Source organism: Zonotrichia albicollis, chromosome 7, assembly GCF_047830755.1.
Source record: "Zonotrichia albicollis isolate bZonAlb1 chromosome 7, bZonAlb1.hap1, whole genome shotgun sequence".
Lineage (NCBI taxonomy): Eukaryota > Metazoa > Chordata > Aves > Passeriformes > Passerellidae > Zonotrichia > Zonotrichia albicollis.
The window spans coordinates 31,675,979-31,703,345 of NC_133825.1; the positions used below are offsets into that span (position 1 = coordinate 31,675,979).

Genomic DNA, 27,367 nt, shown 5'->3' on the forward strand with positions numbered 1-27,367 from the left:
GACTCTCCCATGGCAGTGCAGTGAAATATAGGATATTTCGCTTGTTGGCAGCAGATTTCTGGCTGTCTATGTTTTTATTAGTGCAGGTTTTTCTATATGAGCACAGCTATTTATCTAGCAAGCAGGGCCAGCAGATAGAAAGTTGAAGAGAGAGCCAGCACAGTTCTAAGCCATGACAGTTGATAAAAACCCTTAAGGCGAAATATCTACAGGACTGGGCCATGTGCCTGAATTAAGGGAAATGCTGTTACATTTTCCCAGTCACTTCAATATCCTGCAGTTCCTGCACTTCCACAAACACAATTTAATGCAGCTGATAGAATGCTATGCTGAGGATGTTTTGTCAGCTGCCAGTGTTGAGTCTTGGAAATTTTAATTCCTGAGTTAGAAGATGGAGAGAGCTTTTTACTAGAGGTTGTAACTGGCTGATGACCCTTAGTGTTTTGCTCATTTACCACCAGAGATGGTCAGATAGTTACCCCAAGGGGCTTTGAAGTACACCAGCATCTGTAGTCTGCTGGTCTGGTTTGTCTGTGTGGTGATAGTGGAGGTATAAGAATCCAAATAAGCAACCTGATTCTCTAGAGTAATAATCTGTGTGTAATTGTTGGGGCTCAATCACACACCGGGGTGTTCTCTGGTGGCAGGAATTTTGCTCGAGTGTAAACTGGATCAGACCTGTGGGACCTGATCTTTAGTTTGTAATACTTTGCATGTGTGATAAATGCTTGTGGAGGTAAGCAGACCAATTACTAAAGAGGGAAGCAAAGGTTACCAAGTAAAAGAACAGAGTAAGAAACCAATGGTAATATCCTTATTTCTAAGGTGATTCCCTAAGCTCTTGGTGTTTTGCTTGAATAGCTGCTGAAAACAGAAGAAAAGGCAGTCTTTGCTCTATAGACTGAGAGAGGAACTGTAAGATAAAAGGCAACAAGGGATGAGAATTAGAGGTGGCTTAGGGAATGTATGGAGATTTGTCTGAAGTAGCAGTAGCAGCATAAACAAATGGGACAAAGCTATTTGTGAAAATATCATTATAAAGGATTTTGCAGATGGGCTTGTGATGAAGACCAATGAAACAAGCAAGGGACATTTATAAGGAGCTCCATTCCCTCATAAAACCTGTGAGGGGCACAAGGACACAGATTTGGAGATCCAGCAATTAACAGTGGGTGTGGGAATAGAGGTGGTTAAGATGTGGGGCTCTCTTTTCTTGCCTAAAATGAGAGATATTGAGAACAGGCACCAGTGAAGGTTCTTGAGAGGGAATATAAGCACCTTCTGATTGCTGCCTTAAAGAAAGAAAAAGCAGTAGGAGAGGTAGGAAGGAGGGCAACTCTACTAACAGGTAGGCTGGGAAGGTCGGCTGTGCAGTAGCATAGCAGAAAGGAGCAGGAAGTTTCCAGGTCAGAGACATGATGGGTATGAAACCTAGTGGTTATGAAACCTAGTGGTTATGTGGACTGCATACTTATATCTATGTATTGGATCATCTAGAGACTCTGCCTTCACACTCTGTTTTTAGCTTCTCTTATAATTTAGTATTACCTGAGATCTGCATAGTCAAGAGCTTGAAATTGCAACCAAACTACAATGAAAGTCAGGTAAGCAGGGTTGAAGTGATCCTAAAAGGCCCTTCCAAAGAAGCATGTAATCAAATTATTTAACTGGGGATAAAAGCATGACAGGTAGGGAGCAAACGTGCAGCATCTCAGTATCTACTATGTTTAAATAAACTGCAGTTTTAAGTGGCTTTCCAGCATGATCAGATTATAGGCTCTGGGACATAGAGTGTAGGGGAAGCATTGTTGTTATGTCCAGTTTGAGTAGATACTGATCAAGTCCACTGGGGCTACCATCACATGCAACAAACACAGAACAATAATAATTTGTAAAGCATATTGAAACCCTCTGATAGAAAAAGTGTAATTGCACTGTGTTTGCAGTACATCTGCATTACTTTAATTGATATTTTGCACTTATTGCCAGCCTTGGTCTCCTGTTACAAACATTTTTCATGTACAAGTGCTTTCCTCAACGCCATCACACATACAGAGGCATTCCTACTAGTCCAGACTCGCTCCCATGCAGCTTTCCCTGTGACAAGTGGGGCTGAAGTATGCAGAATTCCAGAAAGAAACAGAAATACCAGCCTTTGTATTGTCAGAACGAAAGCAAATAAGTACAAATAAATGAGTCAGCTATATAGATGCATTTCTTTATTTAGATGATTTAAAGTATCCTTGTGTTTTATAATAATGTGATGTATGGTTCACTCTGCCTGATATTAAATAGCAAAAATAGGCTTGTAGCACCCAAAAGTTGTTCATCTTGTGTTTTGGTACAGTTTTGTTTTCTCTGTATTTCTTGTTTCAGCTTTTATTTCTGGAACAAGATTTTTATTGTTTAGAAACTCAGACTTGGATTCTTTAGGAAACAGACCTTGTCTGAAAAATCAAGTCCCTGCTATATATTTATTGCCTCCAATCCTAAAAAGATTTTTTTTTAATGTGTTTAGTTTGATTTCAAAATAATTGCCTGGACATATAAAATAAATTGCAGAAATAAATCTGTGTGGATCCAGAGGCCTTACTAATCAATATGTGTGTTCTTCTGGACTTGTTTTCTTCATATCTATTTCCAGAGCTGTAAATACAGGCATTTTGGTTTGAAATACCCTATGTGACTTCTGCAGTAAAGGGATTTCTCTTATGAGATGAAAGTTGAAACAATAATGACAATTGCAGTGTTAATGGGTGAATTTTAAGTATCCTTCTGGAGAAAATGTCCAGCATACAGCTGAAAAATTATTTTATGTGATAGGTTGGGCACAGATTATAGTTAATGGGGTGACATTAGGCTGGTGACCTGTCACTTAGTGGAGTTCCACATGGCTCCATCTCAGGCCCTGTGCTCTTCAGCATCTTCACCTACAACTTGGACACAGGAACTTGAAGGAATACTAAGTAAGTTGGCCAACACTAAATTGAGAGGAACCATTGACTCACTCGGGGGCAGAGAGGCCCTGCAGAGGCACCTTGATAGTCACTAATTGGGGCAATCACCAATCAATGAAGTGTAACAAGAGCAAGTGCCAGATTCTGCACCTACAGCAGTGCATTACCTTGGTTGTATGCACAGGCTGGGAAAGGACAGGCTGGACAGCAGCACTCTGAAATCTGACCTGGGGGTCCTGGGTGATGGCAAGCTGAACATGAGCCAGCCGTGCCCTGGCAGCCAGGAGGGCCAAGCCTGTCCTGGGGGGCATCAGGGATGGCATGGGCAGCTGGGCAAGGGAGGGGATTGTCCTGCTCTGCTCTGGGGCCTCCTCTCCTTGAATGCTGGGGGCAGTTCTGGGCACCACAATAGAAAAAAGCCATTAAGCCACTCCAGTGTCCAAAGGAGGGCCATGAGAATGCTGAAGGGTCTGTAACGGAAGATGTATGAGGAGCAGTTGAGGCCACTTGGCTTAATCAGCCTGGAGAAGAGGAGATTGAGGGGAGACCTCATTGTAATCCTCATGAGGGGAAGTGGAGGGCAGGTATTGATCTTTGCACTCTCGTGACCAGTAACAGGACTCAAGCAAACAGCACAAAGATGAATCGGGATATTTAGGCTGAATATCAGGGGAAGGTTTTTTACCCAGAGGGTGGTGAGGCACTGGAGGAGGCTCCCCAGGGAAGTGGTGACAACACCAGTCAGATGGAGTTCAAGAAGCATTTGGACAATGCTTTCAGGCACATGGTGTGACTCTCAAAGGTCCTGTGAAGGCCTGATAGTTGAACTTGATGATCCTTGTGGGTCACTTCCAAGTCAGCACATTCTGTGGTTCAAATCTAAAGCATTTCTGACATCACCGGATCATTCAGCTTCACCTCTCTTTGGGACAGCTATATGCATCAGCATGCACCACTACACAAACAACACAGAATTTTAACAGCAGGCAATAAAAAGTACCAAAGCCTACTGAATCATTCAGAGCTGCTTAAGTGGCTGGCTATTGGGGTTTGTGCTGGAGTGTGAAGAATCCAATGCTCCAACATCACCATCCTTGTGTGGTGTCCAAGGTCTGTAAAGCCCACAGATGGTCAGGTTTGCCATTGCAGATCAGAGCTCACAAGTTTTGTCATGGTTAAGTGAAATTGAAGCTTGTGTAGAATGGAGGGTGGGTTTATGCTTAAGTACTCAAAGAGGACTCAGTAGGACTGTTCTGTGACCTGGAGAAAAATGTATTTCTCTCATGGTCATTTTATAATATAGGGGTTTATGCAGGGAATCATGGAATTGGTTCTCACTGAAGTTCGCTTGCTCTTACTGCTATGCATAGGTATAAGCTCTTTTTGAAAAGAAATCAGAATAAGCTTGGGTTTATATGACTTTTCTGACTTGGAGTGCATAGTATGTCTATCTGTAATGATTATTTGTTGCTGTTGAAGGGATTCTTGAAAAGAAACAGTGAGACACTATGTCCTAGAGAAGTCTGTGTAAGGACTCTCGCTGACACCACAGGGTGTTCAAGCCAGTCCTCCTTTGTTATCATAGCATTTGCATTCTCATTCTCAAACTTGTGTGGTTTTAGTTACAAATTTCTGGTTTGCTGTGTTTTTCTCTTTATGAAAGATCTTTTCTTGGCTGTTTATATCCTTTTTTTTTTTTTTTATTCCACTCTTACTCTAACAGTTTTTAGTAATCTTGATAGTCTATTTCTTGATTTCTTCTGTAGCTAGCTGATTCAGGGGGACAGATTTTGTGCACTGCAGCAGGGCTGGTGGCAAGTATCCTGCTTTCTAGAGAAAGAGAGCTCTTTGGTGGTAAGGAACAACCATGATATTGAAGGATACCTTTGTGTCAGAAGGAAGTGAGAATTCTAAGCTCAGAACACTAGTGTATTATAAAGTCAGAGAAGTTGTTCTACATTTATATAGAAGTAAGAGCTTGAATCTTTGGATTCAAACAGGAATCCTTGCCTAGGAAACAAGTCTTTAACTTCAGCTGATTTTCTGATATTGGAATTTTGTTCTGCTCAAAGTGAAGAGATGTGAGTGCCTTTGTGGGAATTCTCATCTGTGTGTAGCAGTGACTGTGCAGCCACATTAGTGCAGAGTCTGTGAGAATGCATAGATCAGGGTGAGACTATGATCTGTGGGTTGTGTGTGTGCAACTACACTCTCTGAGTGTGAGAATGCAATGGTGAGAGTGAGTGTACCTGTCTGTGTGACACTGACGCTGTGAGTACCTGTGGGGGACTTGATGATGCGACCATGTGTGCATTGTGCAAAGGTTCATCCCATCTGTGTATTGATATTGGTGCCCAAGTGTGATTGCACAAACATGTGAGTGAAGCACAGATGTGAATGTGTATGTGAACATAGGGAGAGCAAAGCCATGAATGCATATGTGAGCATGGGTGCAAGTATTAGTACATTTCTAAGTGCAGAACGTATAAATAAATGTATGTAACTGAAATATGTATATTACCAGATGATCTTAGATGGAGAGATCCTGTGCCAGGCATGGCCTCTTCTCTCTTCTGTTTATTTCTGTACATGTGTTAGCTTCAAGATAAAAAGTGCCCCAGCTTGGCTTTAGCCTGGCAGCAGCCCTGAGTGCGCAGTTGCTCTGCCAGCTCAGTGTGTTTGTGTGCTCTTGTGAGAGAGTTGGTAATTGTGAGCGCTCCCTAAGAGAATCTCTGGGGCCAGGGGATACAATAGGCAAGGGTCTAGGGTCTGAAACTGTAGACTTTAATAAAGCCACTGACAGCAAATAAGAGCCTGACATGTGAGTCACATTACTGACAACAAGGGCTGCTTTGTAGTCCCATCTGCACCCTGATCGGGTCCCGTACAGTAACTGAAAGGACAGAACAAACTGCTGCTGCCTTCAATAAATACAACAGTGCCACAAAGGCGGCCGAACAGACCAACTTTGTGTGGCTTTGCTGCAGCTGAGCTACTCCCCTGCTCCTCTTGCTCGCCTCCCCCACCAGTGAAAATGACTGACGTTACCTCGTAAGGGTTGCTTTGGAGCCCTGACTATGTGCTTGTCCCCATGGCAGTCATTACATGTAGCCCTGTAACATCTTTCTTCCCTGCCACCCCTTGTGTTCCTTCATAGCCTTTCTCTGCTTCCAGTGACTGGGAGAGGCCTGGAGCCTCTGCTCATGAGCCATGTCCCCTGGACCTCATGCCCCTGTCTGGGCTAGCCAGCACTGGGAGCTTAGCAAAACCTTACATCAGGCTATGAGCATAGGTACCTGAGGTGTCAGTAGCTTGAATAGTTACTCCGGACTCTCACCGGAGTGGTCATGATGACAATGTTGCCAGTACATTTCTTGCCTGTACAGAAACTTGAATGCCTTTCAGTTGCTTAGTGGTTGGTCACCTCCCTAACCCAGGTAGCATTAGGAACAAGAGTGTTTTCTATTTATCCAGGCGTCAGAAACTTTTTTTGCTGGCTGCCCTCAGGGTCTCTTACTCTTCCCTCCATCTGGGCCTCTCCCCTTTGGCTTGGAGACTTCCCCAGAAGAGCTTTCACATGGAGCAAAAAACCCTTGCAGATTGACCCCTCTTCAATGGGAATTTGTGCCACTGTTGTCTTTCTCAATGCTTTTCTGGCCTCTCTTTTTCAGTTTGTCCCAATAGCCCTAGAGAAAGGGCTTTAGTTGGACTGCATGTGTTGTCATGTACTGAAAGAGTTATAAACTGTGGAAAAGATCACTAGCTTATAAATCAAAGTCTATGGTTGCCAAAGGGGTGATGTTAGGTATCAGGATAAGGTCTGTGATAGTGTAGGAATCTGTGTTGTCTGTCCTAGCCCACTGCATGTCAGTCCACCTAGCAAAAAGTCTAAATTCTTCTCTACTTGAAAAAATGGAAAATCAGACTCAACAGTTTATGCCTAGCAGAAACTGTGTCCTCCTGTATCATGTAGTGTACACAGAGCTGGATTCCCTGGAGGTAAGGGTGGGATCCCTACCATTTGCCCTGTGCTTCGACAGTGTGCAGTAGAGCCTGTAGCCTGCCCTGCCAGTGTCTAATTGACACTGTCTTCAGACAAGAGGGTCTCAGTCATAGTGATTTGTTCCTAAGGTATAAGACTTACCTACTTTAAAGGTCAGATTTTTCAGCTGGCAATCTATATACTGTAGCTTTTGGGAACATAACATGGTAGAGGTGGGAATGCAGCAGATCTTTCCTTGAGAAGGTGAATAGATTTCAGGAAGCAAACAAATTCAGGTGCTGAGCATCTTTAGGAAATCCTACAGTACAGTCTTGTGTGAAAAATACCTCTCTGTGACTTTACATCTCCTTCTGTTCAAGCAAACACTTCAGATTACATTAAAGATGGGAAAGTACAGACCAGCATAATACAAATCAGCAAGCAATAGGAAGCAATATCTCCTACAGATGTATGCAGAAGAGAAAGAGAGAAGGATTTCACTGGTGTCACATAGAAAATGCCCAGATCCTATAATACGAGGTGTTGATAGGTGATGTTTGTAGGAACAACTTGTGATGATGATTTGCGTAACACAGTGATATTTCTTAGAGTTAATCTCTGGACCTTCTGCTAGAGATTTCTGTTCTCTTTGTATCAATAATATATAATGGATTAAACACCACTGTTTTGAAATAAAGTTTCTGGTGCTGCTTCTCAGCTATGTAGGTTAAGTCCTGTAGGAAATGTCTGTACTTCTCAGGGAAACGTCTGGAATTCTTGAAAAAAATAAATTAGAGTATCTTATGGCACTATTAAAAGAGAATGCAGATTCCCCCACATCTGGCTCAGCGCTTTTATCACATAAGAAGCTTCCCTTTTGCTTGGTGTTTAGGCCAAGAACTGGACAGGATGAGGCCAATAAACCTGCAGTCATGGTATTTTTTGGTGTGTGTCAGCCCCTCAGTCCTCACCTGTGCTTACTTCTTGTAGAGGCTTCAGCTAAGGCACAGCTGGCGAAAGTGGGAAATTACTCTTAAGCAAGGAGTCTACAGCAACAGCACTAGTACCTTCCTCTGGAGCCCCTCCACCTCTTGAACAGGCAGGAACTGAGAGATCCCATTTCTAGTAGCTTGATACCTGAGGAGAAGAAATGTTTCCTAGAAGGAGATGGAAGGATGGAGCCCAAAAGAACAGGAATGGACTTGGCACAGACATGCTGGATTGTATGTTACTGCAGGGAGTAGGAAGCTGCTCTCTTGTCCCAGCTGTTCTGCAGCAGGCAATCTGAGAGGACAGGTTTAAATTCTTCTTGCTGTACTTTGAGAAAGGTGCAATTGGTATTTTTTTTTTCTCTCAATTTCTTTTTCTTTTTTCCTTTCATTGAAGAACTGGTTGGTTACGTCATTGAAGTAATCATTTCTGGAGAAGCATAGCTCATTGAGTGCCAAAGTAGTTCAGTTTTAATTTTTCCAGGTTTCTGAGTGGGTTCTCAAAGTGATCTTTACTAATGATCCCTGAAGATTGAACCTGATTCTATCTGTTGTTAAGCAGAGCCTGTCAGAAGTGCTATCATAAAATGCAATGGAAAGCTGAGTGCAAGTATATAAAAAAATAGAAACAATAATAAAAAAATCTTAAGGCAAACAGAACTTTGGAAAAGAAAAGCTGTGGAAGGCACTGGAGATTATTTTTACACTTTCCTCTGATAAAGCTGAAGCCTAATTCAGTTCTCTCTGAATGCAGAAAAGAACTAGGGCTGCATTTGGCAGCCCATGAAGTATTGGCTTAGTCTGTACAGCCTCATCTAGCATACCAGAGAGTGAAGGACAGGATAGCCAGATTCAGGCTAACAAGTTACAGAAGAGCATACCAGTCTCATCACGCTCTTTTTAAAATTTATTTTCCCACCCTTCCCCCCCACCCTCCCAAGAAATGCTCATTTGTACGCTAATGACTTTTTGTAAATAATTGATGTCACAGATACTCAAGGCTGAAAATAGTCTGAGTGGAACTTCATGTCTATCCTTCACCAACTACTTAGAAAAGGTGGTGACCAGCTTCTGCAAGCCTTCTTGAAAGTGGCAGCCCAGACACTCAGGAGGTCTAGAGCATGCACTAAAGTCAAGGACTTCCTCTTAGTATTTGTCAGCTCTTCTGATCTTGCTTTGGGATCTTAATTTTTTTCAGGCCATAGCCAAATCTTGGAGATTTGAGAGATAAAAGAAACTAAGCTCCAGAAAATCTCAGAGCCTTAGCAGTTCTGATCAAATAAGGTTGTACCTTATGGCTGAGGTCCAGTCCTGTTCAAGATAGCTTATTTAGGCCTATGGGGAAAAGAAGCAACCTTCTGGGAAGGACTGTTTGGTCCTAAATTGTCAGCCATTAAATACAAGAGTATTTTGCCAGCAGAATAGGAGAAGCTACTTCCAATAAAGCCAATCAAAAGCAATTTCCCTGCTGAAAGGTGGCCTACCTGAGACAGAGCAGCCTGCACCAGCTGCATGCCGCTGCTGTCAGACTTGGCCGAGTCTGTCAATTAAGGGAACACAGAGCAATCTGTGAGTGCTGAAAGGGATCCCTTCAGAGCCCTCCGTGGCTCAGAGACAGGCCCATTGTCTGCATGCATGTCTCACATAGTTTCAGAGTCCTGATAAGCAGGCATGCCATGAAAAACTACATTATATGGTGAGCTCGGGAATACTTTGTCTGGGGGTAGATGAGATGGGGGTGGGAGAAGAGGTAACACTGCACCTTTGCATTGTGGGAGGTGGGGCAATGAAAGACGTCGCGTTTGGTGGTCCCCCAACATAACCTGCTTTCTCACAAACTCTTGTTGAATGATGAATTCGTGGTTTCCTCTAATTCCCCTCCTCCTCTCCATCCTTGTCATTTCTTCTGGAGTTCAGAAATCAGTTGAGAAATTACTGCAGACTGAGAAGCTTAACCACCTTCAGCTGCTGCCTTGCCACATACTGAGAGCCTTTTTTCCTCTGAATCTGTGACCTCCAGGGTCTATAACTCTGTGGGCAGGGACGAGTGAAGACTTCAGACTTCCATGCATGTGCTGCAGAAAGCATAGAATAGGATATGTCAACATAGCTCCAAGGGGAAGGAATAAGTGGGGTTTTCTCACGAGCTGCTAAGAAATGTTTGCTTTCTTTTTCCTCAGCTTATAGCCTGGTGCCTGGATCCCTTAGTGCAAACGGGCCCTTTGCCTTTCCTAGATGCAGACCCAGAAGAGCTGGTAGTCTTGGATGAGCACCTCTCAGTCTACAGCAGGATGTTCTCTTAGAGTCCCCTGCATGAGCTTGGAGTATGTAAAGAGGTTAGTACATGCAAAAATGCCTGCATAACAAAGCAAATAAAACCAATCTCTAAGTTGCTTTTATACTATCTTTTTAGGCCACACTGCATAGAAGGAGAAGGTTCAAGCAGAACTTTCTCTTTAAAATATCCACTATGTAAAGCTGGTTTTCCATATGCTTGGGAGAATATGGAGATATGGAGACTGTACTCTGTGTGATGGGATGCAAAGAAATGTATACATGGGAGCAAGCAACTCTGTTACTAATGCAGTAGCACAGATTTGGAAAGAACCAATGCTGTGGTTAAACTAAGAACATGAAGGATGACTTGCAAGTGACTTTTCCTAACACTTTTTCTTTCTCCTTCTGGCTGAGGTTTTTTTTTTTTTTTTTTGCACTCACTGAAGCTGATAGTCTCCTTGTTTAATTTTAGTTGCAGGCACTCTAGATGATCTTCATTCGGTGTTTAAGCCAAAGTTTGTTGTGGACCATGCCTACTTCTGACTGTCACAGACATGTTGGACAAAAGCCATTACTGATAAGGCAGTTAAATTCTGTGGAGCTACCAAGGGATGAGCCTGGCCCATACTCTTCAGCTTTCCTATCAGTTTTTTGGCAGTACAGTGGGCTGCCAAAGAGAGGATTGGATTTCTGATCATGCAGTCATTAGTCTTCAGCAGGTATACCCTTGTCAGGCTTTAGTGATTTGTCTGCAGCTCACCCAGTGTACAGTGACACTCCAGGAGATGGCAGGTCCTAGTTTTTCCCAGTAGGGGAATATGACTTGGCTCAGTACATTTGATAAGAAAAATTAATGCATTTGTTATGGGATGGAAGCTCTTCTTTCATCTCTGACTTGGTGAGGTTCATGGAAACCCATCTTTCTTTTCATGTTAAATAAAGCTCCCACCACGGATGCCAAATCCTGCTGTCTATTCTCACATTCTTCACTGCACACACACTTGTACCATACTGTCACTCCTGGATAAAGTTGTTGTGCTGACATATTTGACAAATTCTTGTGTTTCTTTCTGTTTAGATATATATATATATATAAATATACACACACACTTAAATTGACAAGAGAGACTGCTTTGCTTTAATTTCTCTTCCTCAATTCTTCAAACCAGAGACCTTGCTAATGTTCATATTAGTTTCCTAAAACTGTGTGTTTCCCCTGCATCCTCACATAAATGCAATTCATTGTCTTTCTCCCAGCCAAATGCTGGCACATCATTTTCACCAGCAGCCCACACCATCCACTGAATCACAATGTGGGCTCTGGAGGGCACCTTGAAGAACCTTATAATTTCCTTTGATTTGTCTCTTTTGGTGTTTTTTTTTTTGAGCCTGTTGAATCTGAGTCATTCTTGATAGGGAGAGATAAGTTGAGGCATCCCACAAAACTGCCAGGTCTTTTCAGCAAAATGAACTGTCTCTTTTGAGTGGCTTATATAAAGATAGTCCTAGCACAATCGTCACATTGCATTTTTACTTGCTTCAAAGAACAGCGGACTAATTAAGTGAACATATTTAGCAGATTGTCATCAGGAGGCAAGTGAGCCACTCAGGGAGATGAATGGGGTAGTTTGTGCTTCTTGGAATTGTTGTTTCAATATCTTGTCAGGCTTGAGCAGATACCAATGGCTTCAGGAAGGGTACATATTCAGTCTTTCATATATGTTCAAGATAGAGCTGAGCTGCTTCGTTGTAACATGGAAGCTGAGGAGCAGAAGGATCGGTGTCAAATTGAGTATCCTGGTGCATCCTGCTGTAATATCGAGGTACATTTCTCCTCCTTGCTGTGGTGTTTTTTGACCAAATTTATAAGCCAGTGCTCCACACTGGAGCTGTGTAACAATCTTCACCTGCTCTCCTCAGTTTTTCCTGTGCCTCCTACAGGCAGATATGAGTGATTGGGTGTTTTTGTATCTTTTGGATATGTATGTAGGATATCTAATGGGAAATGTTTTCCCTTCTACCATGTATTGCAGAAGCTGCACAGTCTTGGTGTCTAGCAGAAAGTATAATGCTAGACATCTGCTCCTTGGACCCCCTGGGACCCCCCTGTGGTTTAGAAAATAGAGACCTTTGATCTGTGGTTTGTGTGGGAGAGGTAGATGATGCTGTGGTTTGCAAACAGCTGATGGTTCTCTCTTTCCTTCAAAGAAAAAATAGTGTTGGTGTGTGATGATGCAGGACATCGAGTGACCAATTGGGAGCACACAGCAAGATGTGGTTTGCTCTGCAAGCTGCAGTTCACCAGTGTCATGGTATATTTTTAAGAAAAGGTGACAGTGTTGGTTGTGTCTTTAAGCCACAAGCCTCCTGTAGGGGCAGCAGGGAATGGCCCAAAACCAGCAATAAAACCCCATGAGCTGAAAATTTCCTTCTGCATCTCTCCAGGGCATAATAGCAATTGTTCACCCCAGGCAAAAGGGCTGCCCCTTCTTACACTGACTTGTCTGTAAAAGGGATTTTTGTCCATAGGCACCTACCCCAGCAGGGGCCCTGTGCACTGCCTACTGCAAGTTTAGAGTTCAGAGGAGTGTGACTGCCATTACCTGTCATGACCCTGGAGGTTATGTTCAGCAATTTGGGTAAGGACTGCTGAGAAAATGTTGAGTTTGAACAGGAACTGCTGTGTGAATGTTTGTGTCCATCTGGGCAGGGTGGCATTCAGAGTACACAGCTCTGAAGGAAAAGAGTGAAGCTGTGCTCGTGTCTCTATAATTTTGTGAAAAATTATGTGCAACAGTCCAGTGCTTAGAACACAAAAATCTGGTGCACCTGACTAACCAAATATCTAACTTCCATGTGATCTTGTCTCCCTACAAAGTGAGTATTTAAGGAAGGGAATAAGAACAGGATGCATATATAGTGAACTCTCTGCTATATAGTGTCTAGGAATCAGAGCTGAGAGATTTCTTGAAATGGAAAATATATTTGGCTCAATGACTGGTATTCATCTCTGGATTAATATCAGTCCGTTGGGCTCCCCTGACACAATTGTCTTGGGCAGCAAGTCTGGCAGCATTTGAAAGCTAAGAAGGAGAAGCTGTGTTGGTATGGGTGGAACTAGTGCTAAGACCTGTGGCGATGTGAGTGCTGCCAGGCTTGCCAACCTTCCAGCTGGGAAGGAATAAGAAGGGAAAACATGTAAATCAGCTAGATCCAAAAAACTATAAATACAACAGAACAAAGCCAAACAAAGTGAGACTGAAAAGTGGGTGATTTATTGGCTGTAGAACAGGTATTCCTCACAGATGCCATTTTTGTTTTGCCTAAATGCTTAAGAACCTGATCAATTTCCCTCTGACTTGCTGTTTCCTGTAGTCTCATGAGGTGGCCTCACTCACAGCAGCCTGGATGACTCTGGGCAATGTTCCTCGACAGTGGGCCCTTGAACAGTACTTCTGCAGCCCTTTGAGCAGTAGCCTGTTCCCAGCATGCTCCAGCATTCAGAACCTACCTGCCATGGTTGTCTGACATGCACTGCAGATACAGGACACGGGGTTCTGCACATGGCCCAGGAACCAGGCACTGCAGCACGTTCCTGGAGCCATTTGCCACAGCTCATCTGTAGCTTGTGTGAGAAAGGCCTGTCTTAGGCACTAAAACCCAAGTTTGATGCCTTCTAGAGGCATTGCCAGAATTAGAGGAATGGGATTCTTACAAGAACCCAATACAATTTCTGTTGTTTGTTTTTTGGTTTTTTTTTAATCAGTGGTGTGCTGTAAAATTGCACCCTCAGGGCTTACATGTATTTGCAGGAGCGGAGCCCTAAAATTTTTGAATGTGTTTTTTGTTAAATCCTTAATAGCTAGGTGACTCCTGCTTATCATTGCTTCTTCTGCTGACATTTCCAAGGAACACTAGCAGGTCAGAAAGTCAAGTTGGAGAAGCTGAGCTGCTTCTTTACCACATTGCGCTCACCCAGCCGGGTGCTTTATAACTCTGTCTTTAATGATTTTCTCAGCTATTTTTCCTGGGACTGGCGTAAGGCTCACTGAGGTCTATAATTCCCATGATTGCCCTTAGCACCTCTTTTAAAAGAAGTGCAGAGTTTTGGCTCCACTCCAGCCTGATGGGAGAGTGGCTATTTTTAATGATAAACAGAATGATTTTGTTAGTAACTTCTATGAACTTTGAGTTTTTTAGAGTGTTTGCATAAATGCCATCTGGTCTTGGATGTTTCTTATTCTTTTGGTTTTTAGGTTATGTTATTATGTCTTTTTTTCTTCCTTTTGAGTTTCTATCTGTCAGTTTTCAATATATCTGGCTTTGTGCATCCCCTAATACTATTGTTGCTATTTGTGGTGACAGCGTTAACGTAATGTGGTCAAGGTACCCAGATCTCAAACTGGAGACTCTTTATGTTAAATAGTTTACATCTATCCAAACCAAGAGTTATTACCTAGGAGAATTTGTTGACAGGGTAAAGATAAATTGAGCCTTTATCTAATTTTCTGGCATGGGGCAAATGGCAAAAGTTTACTCAGATCAGCTAGGCCAAAAATAACCTTGTGCAACTGTCTGAGTTCAAGAGCATTGCCTGCTGGTGGCAGTCCAGAGTGGAAGGGGTCACAAGCGTACAATTCCACAGCTTTGATGTTTTCATATTCTAGTCCTGTATTTTAACTGCAACACCACATTTGTCAGACTCATTCTATTTTTCTGGATAGTTTGAAAATCTTGATTCCTGTGACTCATAGTCGAACACTCCTGGAATTGCACCCCCCCTTCACCAGCTCGTATTTCTGACTGTGTTAGAGGAATAAGGTATCCAAAATGTCATCAGGCAATTGACATTGTTTAACAACTCACTGTCATTACTTGGGAGAAAGTCTAGGCTTCCCTCTCACAGTTTCTGACTCCTCAGCTCACCTCACTCCTGCTGTCAGCATCTTTCTGAATAGAGTTTGCTAGAAGAGAATGAGCCCTACCCCTTTCTCGTCTCTTCCCTACTCCCAGCAGGCAAGCAATATGGCAGAGTGTGGTCTCCAGTGTCCCTTTAGTCACTTCTCTGCTGTCGGTGTCATAGGGCCAGTGTTTAAGCATTTTCACGCTGGATTTGAAATGAGATTATAGACTGGTCCACTCAATTGACTTAATGGATTTTAAGAAACTAGATCCTATTAATGCAGTCAGTGCCCCAGGGTGCCTCTCCTACTGCAGACAAGATAATCTGCCATGCAAATTAAATCCTGCCTCAAGATGCAGGGCCTGCTTAATGTGATCCATTACACAGTTTACTTGTTTATATCTAATATTGTAACAGGAATAGGCTTACGAGCAGCAGGACTCAACTGAATAGAAGAGTAAATTACCGGGAAAATGAGGTTTTAGAGCCTCTCTCTCTTCCTTTCTCTCAATCCCTCTTCTTTTCTTCACTTCCCTCTCTCTTTCACATGTGAAAACACTTTCTTCTGCTTTTTGCATGTAGGGAAGTAATCAAAGAAAATAATACACATGTGAGTGCTGGATTCTGCTTTTGTTTACAGAGGTGCAAATTGGGAACTTAGCGAGGAGAAGGAGCTCAAAAGGATCAGCAAAATCTTTATGGAGAGGTGAATCTTTCTTTAGTTCTGTTGTCCAGTCTGCATGGGGTTTTGGGATGGCATTCACAAGAACAGATGTGGGTGGCAAGGGTGGATAGGAATACAGAGACTAGTCAAACTGGAGGACTGGGTTTGAACTCAGGAGAGAAAACCAGGGATATCCAATTTGGGCATTCTGAGGGAAAGAAGTTAGTCCGAGAAGAAGTGGTTCAGCAAGGTCACAGGCTACTAACAGAAGTGACTCAGGTCCATATAGGGATATGTGCCAAGGAAGATTCTTGTATAAGTGATCCTTTGAAGGGCAGGAGGATGGATTATCTGATCTCTCACTTTTATGATAAGCTTATGTTAAAGATCTTGAGATGAGGATCCATAAGTTTAGGAACACTGACCTTGCATTGGAAGAGATAGTTTTTTGTATATGACAAAGTCACTGGCTTATCCTGGAGTTCCTGGGATAAGGACGTGGAGAATCAAAGTAATATGGCAGGATCCACAAGATGGATAAAAAGGAAGAAATGGATGGAAGGGTCTGCATGAATATTTCAAATTGTAGGTGACTGCTATTAATAGATGAAGGTCTGACTCCCCTTTGCTTTTCTCCAATGGCAAGTGAAATTCCAATTCATTTCCACAGCCAAATCAGTTTTCTGGTGGAATATCAGCAGACTGCTTTGAGTACATACAGACTTGCATATGCTATCATACAGCCACTGTCCCAACACAGTACGAGTGCCTTGCACTCATAGTGTGGCTGTGTTGCTTTAGCTGCACTAGGGGCTGTAGGCACAGTGATGAATTGGCCTCTCCTCATATTCCTAAAGGAAATGGATGGTTGTGATATAGAAATGTAGTCTTGCTGTGATTTTTTGCAATGCCTGTAATGGATCCTAAGGTCTATGAGATTTCTGAATGAAAGAAAAGTCAGAGTCCAAGGCAGGGGCATATTTGGAGTGATTCCTTAGGATTTGACGCAATCTGTAGCAATAGAGGTGTGGCTGTCTGCAAAGACACACTGTGGACAGACCCAGAACCTGTCCCTTGCAAAGGAAGAAGGAACCTGCATCAGGCTACTTCACTTTCACGATAGCTTATTTGATCTATTTCTGCAGTGATGGGAGTCATCTCTGACAAGATCCAAACAATAATTTTCAATTCCTGTAATTCAAATATACTTTCTCATTTATCTCGTGTAAACCAGTTATTTTACTGAACCTCAGTTCACGGTTCATAGCAGTGTGATCTCTTCAGTCTTGTCTGTGCACATGCAGCCCCAGATGGGGACTGTGCCTTTGGTAGTACCCAGAGCTATGCGGGTTACAGCTGGGGCCCTGCACACGCAAATGATCAGGGCAGAGGGTTTATTCCCATGGGCAGCAGAGAGAGGTACGTGAGCCTCAGCAGCATATGTGGTGTTGCATGGTCAAGGCCTCATAAGCTGGTGCTACCTTCAGAAAAGGTCTCCATGCCAGGGAACAACACTGCCTTGAACCAACACTTTTGCCATCTCTGCTGATAGCACCTCATGCAGGAAGAGAAGTAAGGGGAGGAGGGAAGGGAACTGTTGTTTTTTTAACTTAATTTAAAGCTCTTTATGAGATTTTCACAGCTGTGATCTTATCAGGGTTTGGCTATAGAAATTAAAGCGGCAATTATATTTTCCCCTTCCTGGAATGTAAAATAAAGTCTTGTGTAAAATGCATTAAAAACTGGAATGTAAAAGTGTAATTAATGTGGAGCAAAAAGCACATTGCGTCATTAACTTTTTTATTAATATTCTCACGCAGTGCAATTTCAAAGCTCAGTGCCACTCCATTTCCCCCAGTGAAATATCTCCCACTCTTTCATTGCAGCTACCTTTAACCTCATCTTTAATGGGATGACAGCAGCTTTTCGCTGGAATTACATCTCTGCTCATCCATCTGTCCCACTAGACCCTTTCTCCTTCCACTTAGGGTTCCTATCAGATTAGGGTGCAATTCTATTCCTAATGGAAAGAGAGAGGGACAAAAACATGAGATTCATTTGACATCTGTAAAGCAACAATGGCGATGCTTGCTTATCTGGAGGAAGGCTAAAGAGTAGGATTCTTCCTTCTGCTGAGCTGGAGAGCAAGGCTTCATCTTTCAAAGGCACCTCAATATGTCTTGCTTGCAGCTCTCATCTCTAGAGACCATTCTAGATCTGTTTAACCTTGCTGTGTTAAGGCCTAATCCTGTACATAGTAGTTGCTAGGTGCCATCTGGGTACTGACTGAATTTCCCTTGTTTTGTTGTCTCTACATGCAGCAAGTATTTTTCAGTTGCTGCTGTGTGAACAGAGGACCCCTGCTTTCCCTGAGATGTCAGTCTAAGCTCTTAGTTCTACCTCTGCAGCGTTGATGAGAGGGTTAATGTATGGTCCTTTTTGGCATGGTTCATTTTCCCCGTGCCAGCCAATGCCACAGAAGGAAGGATAGGACTGTAAGCAATTCTTGCTGAAATCAGGAGTGGTTTGAGTGGCAGAACTGTAGTCCAATATGCAGGAAGCAGACTGAGAGGTCTATTTGCAGTGAAATAATACGCTCATCAGTTGTAGTGTGTCTTGTGCCCTGTATTGTTTCACAAGAGAGGCCAAGGGATAAAAAATATCTAGATTCACTACTCAATCCTTTCTCATTTTTCTGGGCTCCGTTCAGCTCTGGAATGGGCAGACATCTCTCAAACTTGTCTTTTGAAGGCTTCTAACAGTTTGTCTGTCACAGAGGGGCAAATTATTTGTTCCCTTGTTTCTAAGCTTAGCCCCTATCTTATTCTCATTTCATTCTAATTTGATGCTCACTTATAATTTACAATCTGAGTTTTAGTCCCTGCAATTATCGCTAGGATTGAAGTTGAAGGAAGACTTTGAGCTACCAGCTATTTGCTTGGTTTTGAAATGCTTGTAAGAGTTTAGCCCAGAGTATCCATGTATGTATTCACAAATGGTTCATGATATTGAAGCCAAAAGATTCTGCCTGTATTTCCTGGTAAAGATGGGATGTCCACAACACCTAGACTATATTGAGCAAGATAGGATATTTACTGCATCTGATGATTTTATCAGATACCTGATTGATATTGTAGAATGGGAGTGCCTCTCCCTCCATCACTCCATCCATCCAGCTCTGTAGAGTTCCAGAGCTCACAAGTTGTTTAGATCTTACTCTGGTCCTAGGAAATGGCTGACAGTTTGCCTGCATCTCACTTGAAGTATTTACAACGTGACTGTGGCATTTTGAGTTAGGTTGTGACCAGTAAAGTGGAGGTGTATGGGCCACCTCATGTCAGAAAGGAGAGGAGACATTTGGAGAAAGGAATTTTGGCTTCTACAAGTGAGCAGGTGTAATCTGGATGCTGTATATAGAAGAGAAGGCTTTGGTGAGTCTTCAGAAGGTGCTTTCCCAATTCCTACCTACACTGCCATGAAAGGGTAATTGATTTGCATGGCCATGGCCATGAATTTCCTAGCACAGTAGTGTGTAGAAGAAAAATAAAAGCCTTGTCCCAGAGATCTTCTAAAATGCTCTGTCTGGGAAAAATTCCCTTGAAGTATGTGTTCAGTGCTTTACTGTTAACTGGGCTTTCTCCAAAGATCTGAAATAGCTAATATTTGTCTTTATTTGTTGGCCTGGGGTAGAATCCCAAAAATCCACTGGGTATGAGCTGGTATTCATTGTGATCTTCTGTTTGTCTGAAGAAGACATTTGATAGTGTCAATCAGACTTCCCATTTATTGACTTTTCAACTGCTTGCTGAATAAACCCAATGCATTTCACAATGCATTGCCAATACTATGAGCATCTTAGCGGGAGCTGTTGTTCACATTTTGACTGAAATTATTATTGCAATTGCTTTGAAATTATAAAAAATTTAATTTAATGAAAACCATCACTATGGAAATTATACTGGGTTTCAGATTAATTATGTATGTATTTCACACATCTGTGATTCTGAGGTCCTGTACTATCAATTTCATCATTCCTTTTCTTAAGGCTTTTTTCTGCAAAAAATATCAGGTGGTAAAATGAGTGTTTACCAGTCATCTGTCACTTTGCTGCTTTTCAGGTTGTTGATTAGGTTAATGTTAACCAGCATCCTGGGACTGGACTTGAGGAGAGCTATGTACTGTCTACTTGCCTGGTACTTTACTTCATAGTGCTTGAATTCTTGTAATCCCTTGTCAATGAGTGCCAGCTACCTGTCAGATGTTACTACATCAGGTACACAAGGATTAGAAAAGTTACTTATGACATGAGTTTTTAGCTTTAGTACATTCTCGTAAAACTAAATGTGGGAAGAGGAAATGTTTGGCTTCAAACATATGATGTTTTTTTACAAATTATGTTATTCCACATCATCCACATTACTGCTTGTCATAGCACTTTTTTTCCCCTGCTGGAATTCTTCTCACCTGTGGCCTAGACAAAATAACTTTGAGATTCCTTTAAGATCTCTCAGCTCCCAAATGAACAATACAATTCTGATAGTACAAAGACAGCACAGTATCTTGGGCACCAATTTTAGAGAATCCCCTCTAGTGACTTGTGGTTGGAAGCATGCATTCCCAAACTCTGTTAATAATATAAGTCAAAATGTCGCCTTTCCTTAAGGACATCATTGTCTAAAATTTGAGACAAAGCTATTAATTTTAAAATGAAGCTGAGATACGCACAATTATGCTCTGGACTTCTGTTAAATGTCCTGGAGATTGGCTCAGTGGCCAGCAGAGCCAATGCTGCTATAGTGCTTCATTTAAAGTATGTCTTTATTTTAAGCATTTTTGGAGCAATGGCAAAACGGAATTATTGGTTACTTCAGAGAATACCTATTAGAAAAAAAAGAGGTTGAAAAACCAAAAAGTGCACCTTGTCCTATCATAATCTTGTTGCATCCATCTAATTTTTGTTGTGCCAAAGAGGTATATGCTGCTCTTTTCAATATTAAATGTTATGCTGCAAAATGACAATGTCACTACCCTCTTTGAAATTGCCACTGACAGATTAATTCCATGCTTAGTGTCCTAATGCCTACAGGGGCATTGTCTTTAGCTCTTTCATTTTTATGCTATTTTATTGAGATTTTCATCTTACGTTCTTTGGACAGTTCTGCAGAGTGGTGCTCTAGGGTGCTGGTTCATACAGCTCATTTGGGCACGTATTCCTTGCAGTTTACCCTTTGTTGGCACCCCTTTGTATGCTGAAGGATGAATATTGATGGTGATTTCAACTTTGTCATGATCTACCTGCATGCTTTTCTGCTTTTGCTGGAGGGTATGTTGTCTCTCTTAAATGGGATTTACATATTTCATGCTCATTCAGCCCAGCAGCTTTTGATCTCTTCACAATTGCCTTAAGCCTTTGATAATTTTCTTCTGCTGTTTTACCCCAGCTTAAAATGCCATCTGTATCCATACCATCAACAGTTTGTTGTTCTAGTAACAACCCAAATGGCAGTCTGCACAAACAGCATTTCTCTAAAGGATGTGCAGTCTGCACAAGTGAGAGCACTGTTTTTTGAATACTGCTGATGTGTCTACTGTAGAGTGTCAAATTTTTTTCTTTCTCCAATACTTTTCTTCTTGCAGACAAGAAAATCTATTCCTTTTTGCATTGTTAGTTACCAATTAGTCTCTACAGTAGTAAAAGATTCTTCAGCCTTGTCCCACAAAAGCCAAGGAGCGTCCTCATTTTGATGTTTCTTCTGGTTACATTATGATTTGTAGTTTTTTTTAGCTTTTGATTTAGCAACAATAGAATTTGAGACAGCACAGCTTTTCCACTTGTATTACTTACTGTGCTCATTCTGACTCCTTGTAATACATCTTTGACTCTTCTTTGATAGTTTGTCTTCCTGGCACTCCAGTTACTATATTTGCTGTGGAACATCCAAGATGGTATTTTTTTGTATGTCATCGTGTACTTTTTCCCTTAGTGTTGTTGCAATGAATATTGAAAGCTGTATTTTTCCCAACTTGTGATTTTTCTATATGATCCTGCCTTCACTTTCCCCCCATCTCTTATTCTGACCTTTAAAATGAGTTATTTATGGTATTTTTGGTAATATATTGGCTGAAGCTCATATATCCAGCTGAAGACTATCAAATATCTCAATTGTTGTGAAGCTGGTAAAGCATTCATCTTAAACATCTTGTGCCCATACCACCTTGGAGGAATTTGTAGGGCTCTGGTGGTACCCTCCTGTCCCTGCCTGTTGCTGGTGATTTCTTTATCTGCTGCAAGGACTAATCCAGAGTCACACAATGGTTCTGTGCTACAAGAGGTAGCCTGAAACCTGGGTGGGAGGCTGGACATCACCCACAGCAAGGTGGTGGTGATAGAGCTCATTGCAGCAGCAGAATGTTTGTGCCTGTCTAACACAGCACAGCAACACTCTTGCGTCTTTTACTGGGAAGCAGTATTGACCAGCTACTTTGCCGTTCACTCTTCTCTCTCCTCCTAACCCTTAGTGGAAATCAAACTTTAGGGCAAAGAGCAATATGGCTGCCTGCACCAGCTGCCTACAACAGCTTTGGTGACAGCCATACCCAGCAGACACAAAAGCTCTAAGAAGGGGCCTATCTGATGAAGGCAGTAGTTGGGCATGTGCTGGCAGAGAGGTAGCCTTTTAGAATAGGAGTAATCAAATGCTCATTAGATTAAAATGACCACCTTCAGATGCACTTGGGAGCAGATGGGAAGCTGGTACAGTACGCAGAGGACAGGTGGGCTGTGCTTATTCCAGGTTGCTTGTCTAAGCAGGTGATTTCTGTCGCTGGACTAGCTGAGGCTCTCCAGGGGTCTTTGAGGTGCTTCACTGTTTCTGTCCTAGCAGAAGGAAATAGAAGCCACGCACACTCAGTGCAAACTGCATTAACAGCCAGGCAGACAGCTGCCTGCTTTCAGACTAGAGCTGTCCTGAACTGAGCAGTGCACTGTGCTTCCAGCAGGGCAGCTCGGCACAGAGCACTTGCTGTGCCAAGTGCTGAGAACATCCTCGGTAATGCTGTGTGTTTGTACTTCCTCAGCTGAAGATCAGCAGCGGCCTTGGAAAGGAAGGAGCTCCTGTTTATTAGTATGGCCTTGCTGTGTAATCATTGGTGTGCTGCCAGCATTTAGGGCCTTATCTGAAATCCACTGGAAATGTAGAAATCTCTTCAGCTTTTAAAAGTAATATGTAGTTTTCCCCGTGCCTGAAAAGTTTCCCTGGGGAGAAACAGCAGTGCTTTCCAAGTTCCAGTGTGCAGCTGCAGATGTGAGCTGTGCTCTGTGCCAGGGTGGCTCCAGCATACAGTGATCTGATGGCCCAGAGGTGTTAAATTTAGAACTCTCAGTGGTGAAGAAAACCAAGATAAAGGGATGCTTCATGGCCAAATAATTTTGTAGCTAAACCTACCCACTGCCTGGGAAATACAGGCACTTTTGAGGCCAAGTGCTGGTTTTTGAGCAAAACCTGTGCTCCAGACACTTGAAAAACGTCTGGCCACTGTTTTTCATTAGTAACAGAGTCATAATACCTTCCCATTTACACCATGCTGAGATACATATGCTCAGCTCAGTAGCCTCCTGAATGAGGATGGGAGATGTCAATGGTGAGAGATTTCCATTTTTCTCTTCAACACTCTCCCCCAAAGAACCCTCAAACTGATTGAAATTATGTGGAGGAGAAAGAGGGGCTCACAGAGAGGAGCTGGCTCTCTTTACAGGGTATATGGTGAGTTGGGTTTTGTTCAGCTAGGAAGAAATTCAAATGTTCCCAGCCACCTTGTCACATTCAGAACTACAGGGACAATTACTGACCCACTGCTTCCCTCAAAGACTAAGGACATCTGAAAAGGAAGGACACCTTGTCACAACAATTCATTTTAAAAAAAAGGTAGCGATAAAGTTCTTTGAAACCATTAACCAGACACACTGGTAAATTGGTTCATGATATTTTCCTTGGTTTGTTGCCAACTCTCTTAGACTCAAGAGGCAGCCCTTGAGAACAGACTTGGCACATTGAGATGTACTTGGCCTCATAGTTACTGCTGTGTCTTCTTGGTGGTCATCAGGAAAGCCCACTTCATCATCTGCATAACCAGTAATGTGGGTGATGGAACTTGGGTTCAAAAAGTGGTGCAAATGTGTGAATTCTATTTTTAAAGACTTGAGATAAACTATCATGCTGGATCTTCTGTCTGTTCTGGCAATTTTTGGTGGAATAAATAGCTTCTAAAGAAACAGTTAATCTTTATGTAAACATAATCTCTGATACCTATCTCTTAGTTTCCTCAGAACAGTCTTAAAACTGAGGAATAAATTCAACCCATAGGGAGCTGCTTATGGTTTCTTCCTGTGCTACACTTGTTGTTTTCTGCGTTGTAGGTGCCTTCATATTCTTACAGAAAACAGGATGGCTATGGGGTCATCAGGTCAGTATGCAGTCTGTCACAGCCACCACCTGACCTTGAAGTAGACTGTGATCCACTTCAAGACACAGGAAAATGTAAAATGAAGCAGAGGAGAAGTTCAGCTGAACAAGGAAGGCTGGTAGAGCCTATTCTTCTTATCTTTTTCCTTCTCTGTCCCATATGAGAACCAACAAATGACACCTGTTTGCTGACCATCACTATTTCCCTTCTCTCCTTCTCTTTTTCCCCCTTTCTGGTCAGATACTTCATTTTCTTGTATAGAAATGAACTTGGCAAGAGAGCACACCTTACCCTCTAAGACAAATTCCTTGATTATTGTGAGATTGTTTCCTTTAGATCTGTGCTGAAGTGCAGTGGAAGATTTGTCTATGGCCAGACTCCAAGTTTGAATGCAGACAGGGAGGATGGAAGGACAGAATAAGAGAAAGAGGGAAGGAGGAAAAGGGAGGCACTGTGACCCCTGCACCGAAGCCTTGTGAGCGTGGCAGAGACTTCTGTGTGTTTGTGTGGAATGGTGGCTGTTTAGATAAACAGATGGCAACAAATGGCATAAAATTATATACCCATAATGTCAGTTCATAACATTTTGTTCGACATACTTGATTTAATCGCTTAGCTGACGATTTTGCTTTTGGGCCCATATGGTGGCAAATGGCAAATGAACCCTCTTTACACAGCAACTCCAATCTGGCACTTTTATCACTGAGACTTAGAGAAGAATCCAGGAGGAGAGAGATGCAGATGGAAAATGAATGAGCAAGCAGGGTGGGGTACACGTGTGGGAAGAGGAGGTTTTGAAGGTGCAGCCAGGGGAGTGTTCTTGGGAGATGGAGTTGGGGGGCGGTGGTGGAATGGGAAAGGGAGGGCTGGGGCAAAGGAAATCAGGATGTGCTATTTTTAAGAACATCTAAGAGATGAAACAAGGAATTTATCAGGGAGAATTTGAGAGAAAATCCCCACATGAAAGTATAAGGAGAATGATGCCAAGAAGAAAGGAAAGAAGTAGACAAGGTAGGGATAATAGCAGATTTTTAGGAAGTACATTCAAAACTGATCTACAAACATAAGTGAAATGAGTGCAAAACCAAGAGAACAGATTGATTGACTGGATTCTTCAAAAGACCCAGGAACAAATTAATAGGAAATGTACCTGATGAGACTTAGTTTTCCTGTGCTGTTATCAATGTGGTACTCCTGAGAAGAGAGATCTCTAGAAGGGCAACATAATAGTGATGACTGAGTTCCTATGGCAGATGACTTTGTCACTAAGACTGTGGTCATATCCGGCATGATTACTGTGTATTACAGTATTCTGAATAATTGCTTTCTTCAACTTAGCTTTTTCTTAAGTTTTGAGAAGGCTGGACCTTTGAATGTTTTTTTCAGCCAGGGTGTGGTCTTGCAAAATGTTGATGACTGTAAGTTTGCCTGTCAGTGAGCAGGGCAGTTCTCTCAGGCACATCCAGTGTGCCTTCATGTATTCACTCTGTGATGGGGATTTTCTTTTGCATGTGCCAAGGAGAAAACAGAAGAGGCACCCTTTGAAAGATGCTGCTTCAGTGACTAGGAAATAGTCCTCAGTAGGATGGAAGTGATATGATCTGGCAAGACTGAGAAGTTAGAAGACAAATGAAGCTGAATATGTGCCTTTTGATAAGACATTTTTCCTAGCACATCAGCACTTCATTGCTTATAGTGCAGAATGAAAAAAAAAGCATTCACCAAAATCCTTACTTAATCCAAATAATTGGTCAATAAAGGCTTGGAGAAATGTATTTCCTGTGGTTCTGAGAAGTATGTTGCCAGGGAAATTTCATAATGGCAAGATAACAGTCTCAGAGTAACGATACAAATAAAAAGTCCAAAGACCACAAGAAATTTATGACCATTTAGGCAAGCTTTCTCTAATATCTCTTCCCCCTTTTTGGTATTCTTTTGTGAGCCCTGTTCAGTAGAGAAATGCCAGGCTGGTTCTGCTCATTGCACTGTGTTGATTGGTCCAGCAGTTGATCAGAATTTGGTTTGCACCATACTTGGGATGCTGAAGAGGGCTAGCTGCTGGGGAGTTTATAGCTCCTTCATGGGAAAATTGTATCCTTCTAACCTATTGTTGTATACCTTTAATTACTGGGGGATTCAGCTACAGAAATTAAATTCTGTCCAAGTTTCTTCTAAGATGTCCTGTGCACATCTGGGTATACTGAGCCCTCAGTTTCACTCTTATTTCTCTGGATCTTTACTTCATGCAGCTGTGGCTGGGACTTCCCCACTGTTCAACTAGTTTGCTTGTGACCAATTAGTACCAATTAGTTTAAGACTTCTTGTTTGATTGAGACTTACTGTAGTTAAGTCTAGATGTGGCTCATGTCTATCAAAAGGTTAGGGTGACTCATATTTGTGGTACCTACAAACCATCTCTTTCTGATGAAAATTAGTGCTTCCCCTTCTGCCTAGCTTTCCTTTTTTCTTTTCCTGAACAACTGAAACTGCCTCCCAAACAATGCAGTCCAGCAGACAGCCAGGTAGTAGCAGTTGGCTGTGGACTGTATTGTTCCCACCCTTACTGGATCTTGTGGTGACAGGTGCTAGGTAAGTCCCAAATTTGCTGTCAGAATCCACATTGAAGGATTATGGGCTTCCAGGGTAAGGTCTGGGTGTTGGAGGTTGGTTTCCCTCCTTTCCCTCCCTGTTTTATGTGTTCAATTTCAAAGTATCTGCAAACTAGCCTGACACAGCTCCCTTCTTCTCCGTTACTCCCCCCACCACCCTCCCCCGTTCACACCCCCCAGGCTCTTTACAACTAAACAGTTTGTCCTTTTCCCAGCGTTTTGGAGAATCTGGGAACGTAAGTGCTCCAATAACTCATGTCTGAGCTCTCATTTACCCCCTGCCGGCATGGGGATGCTGCGCACCAGCCTCTCAGAATGCCAAATGAGTCGTGGCTGCCGCCTTGTCCCCCGCGCCCCCCGAGGCCAGCGAAAGGACCCTCCGCCTTGCTGGGGCTGCTCAGAGACAGCCAGCTGGGCATCCTCGCCCAGCTTCTGAGAGAGAACCTCTGGAACTGGGAGGTGCTGTGTGCAGGACAGGTGACTCCACTGCTTCAACTTTTTGGATATGGGGAGAGAAGGGGGA

At 42.6% G+C, this 27,367-nt stretch overlaps 1 long non-coding RNA gene across 1 annotated transcript in view; it reads left to right on the forward strand.

Moving 5' to 3' along the window:
• Positions 1-27,367, forward strand: part of LOC102064449 (uncharacterized) — a 178,843-nt gene that overhangs the window by 27,615 nt on the left and 123,861 nt on the right. Inside the window, exon 2 of the long non-coding RNA XR_270573.2 lies at positions 10,109-10,264. This is a non-coding gene — a long non-coding RNA (uncharacterized LOC102064449). The remainder of the gene's footprint in view (positions 1-10,108; positions 10,265-27,367) is intronic.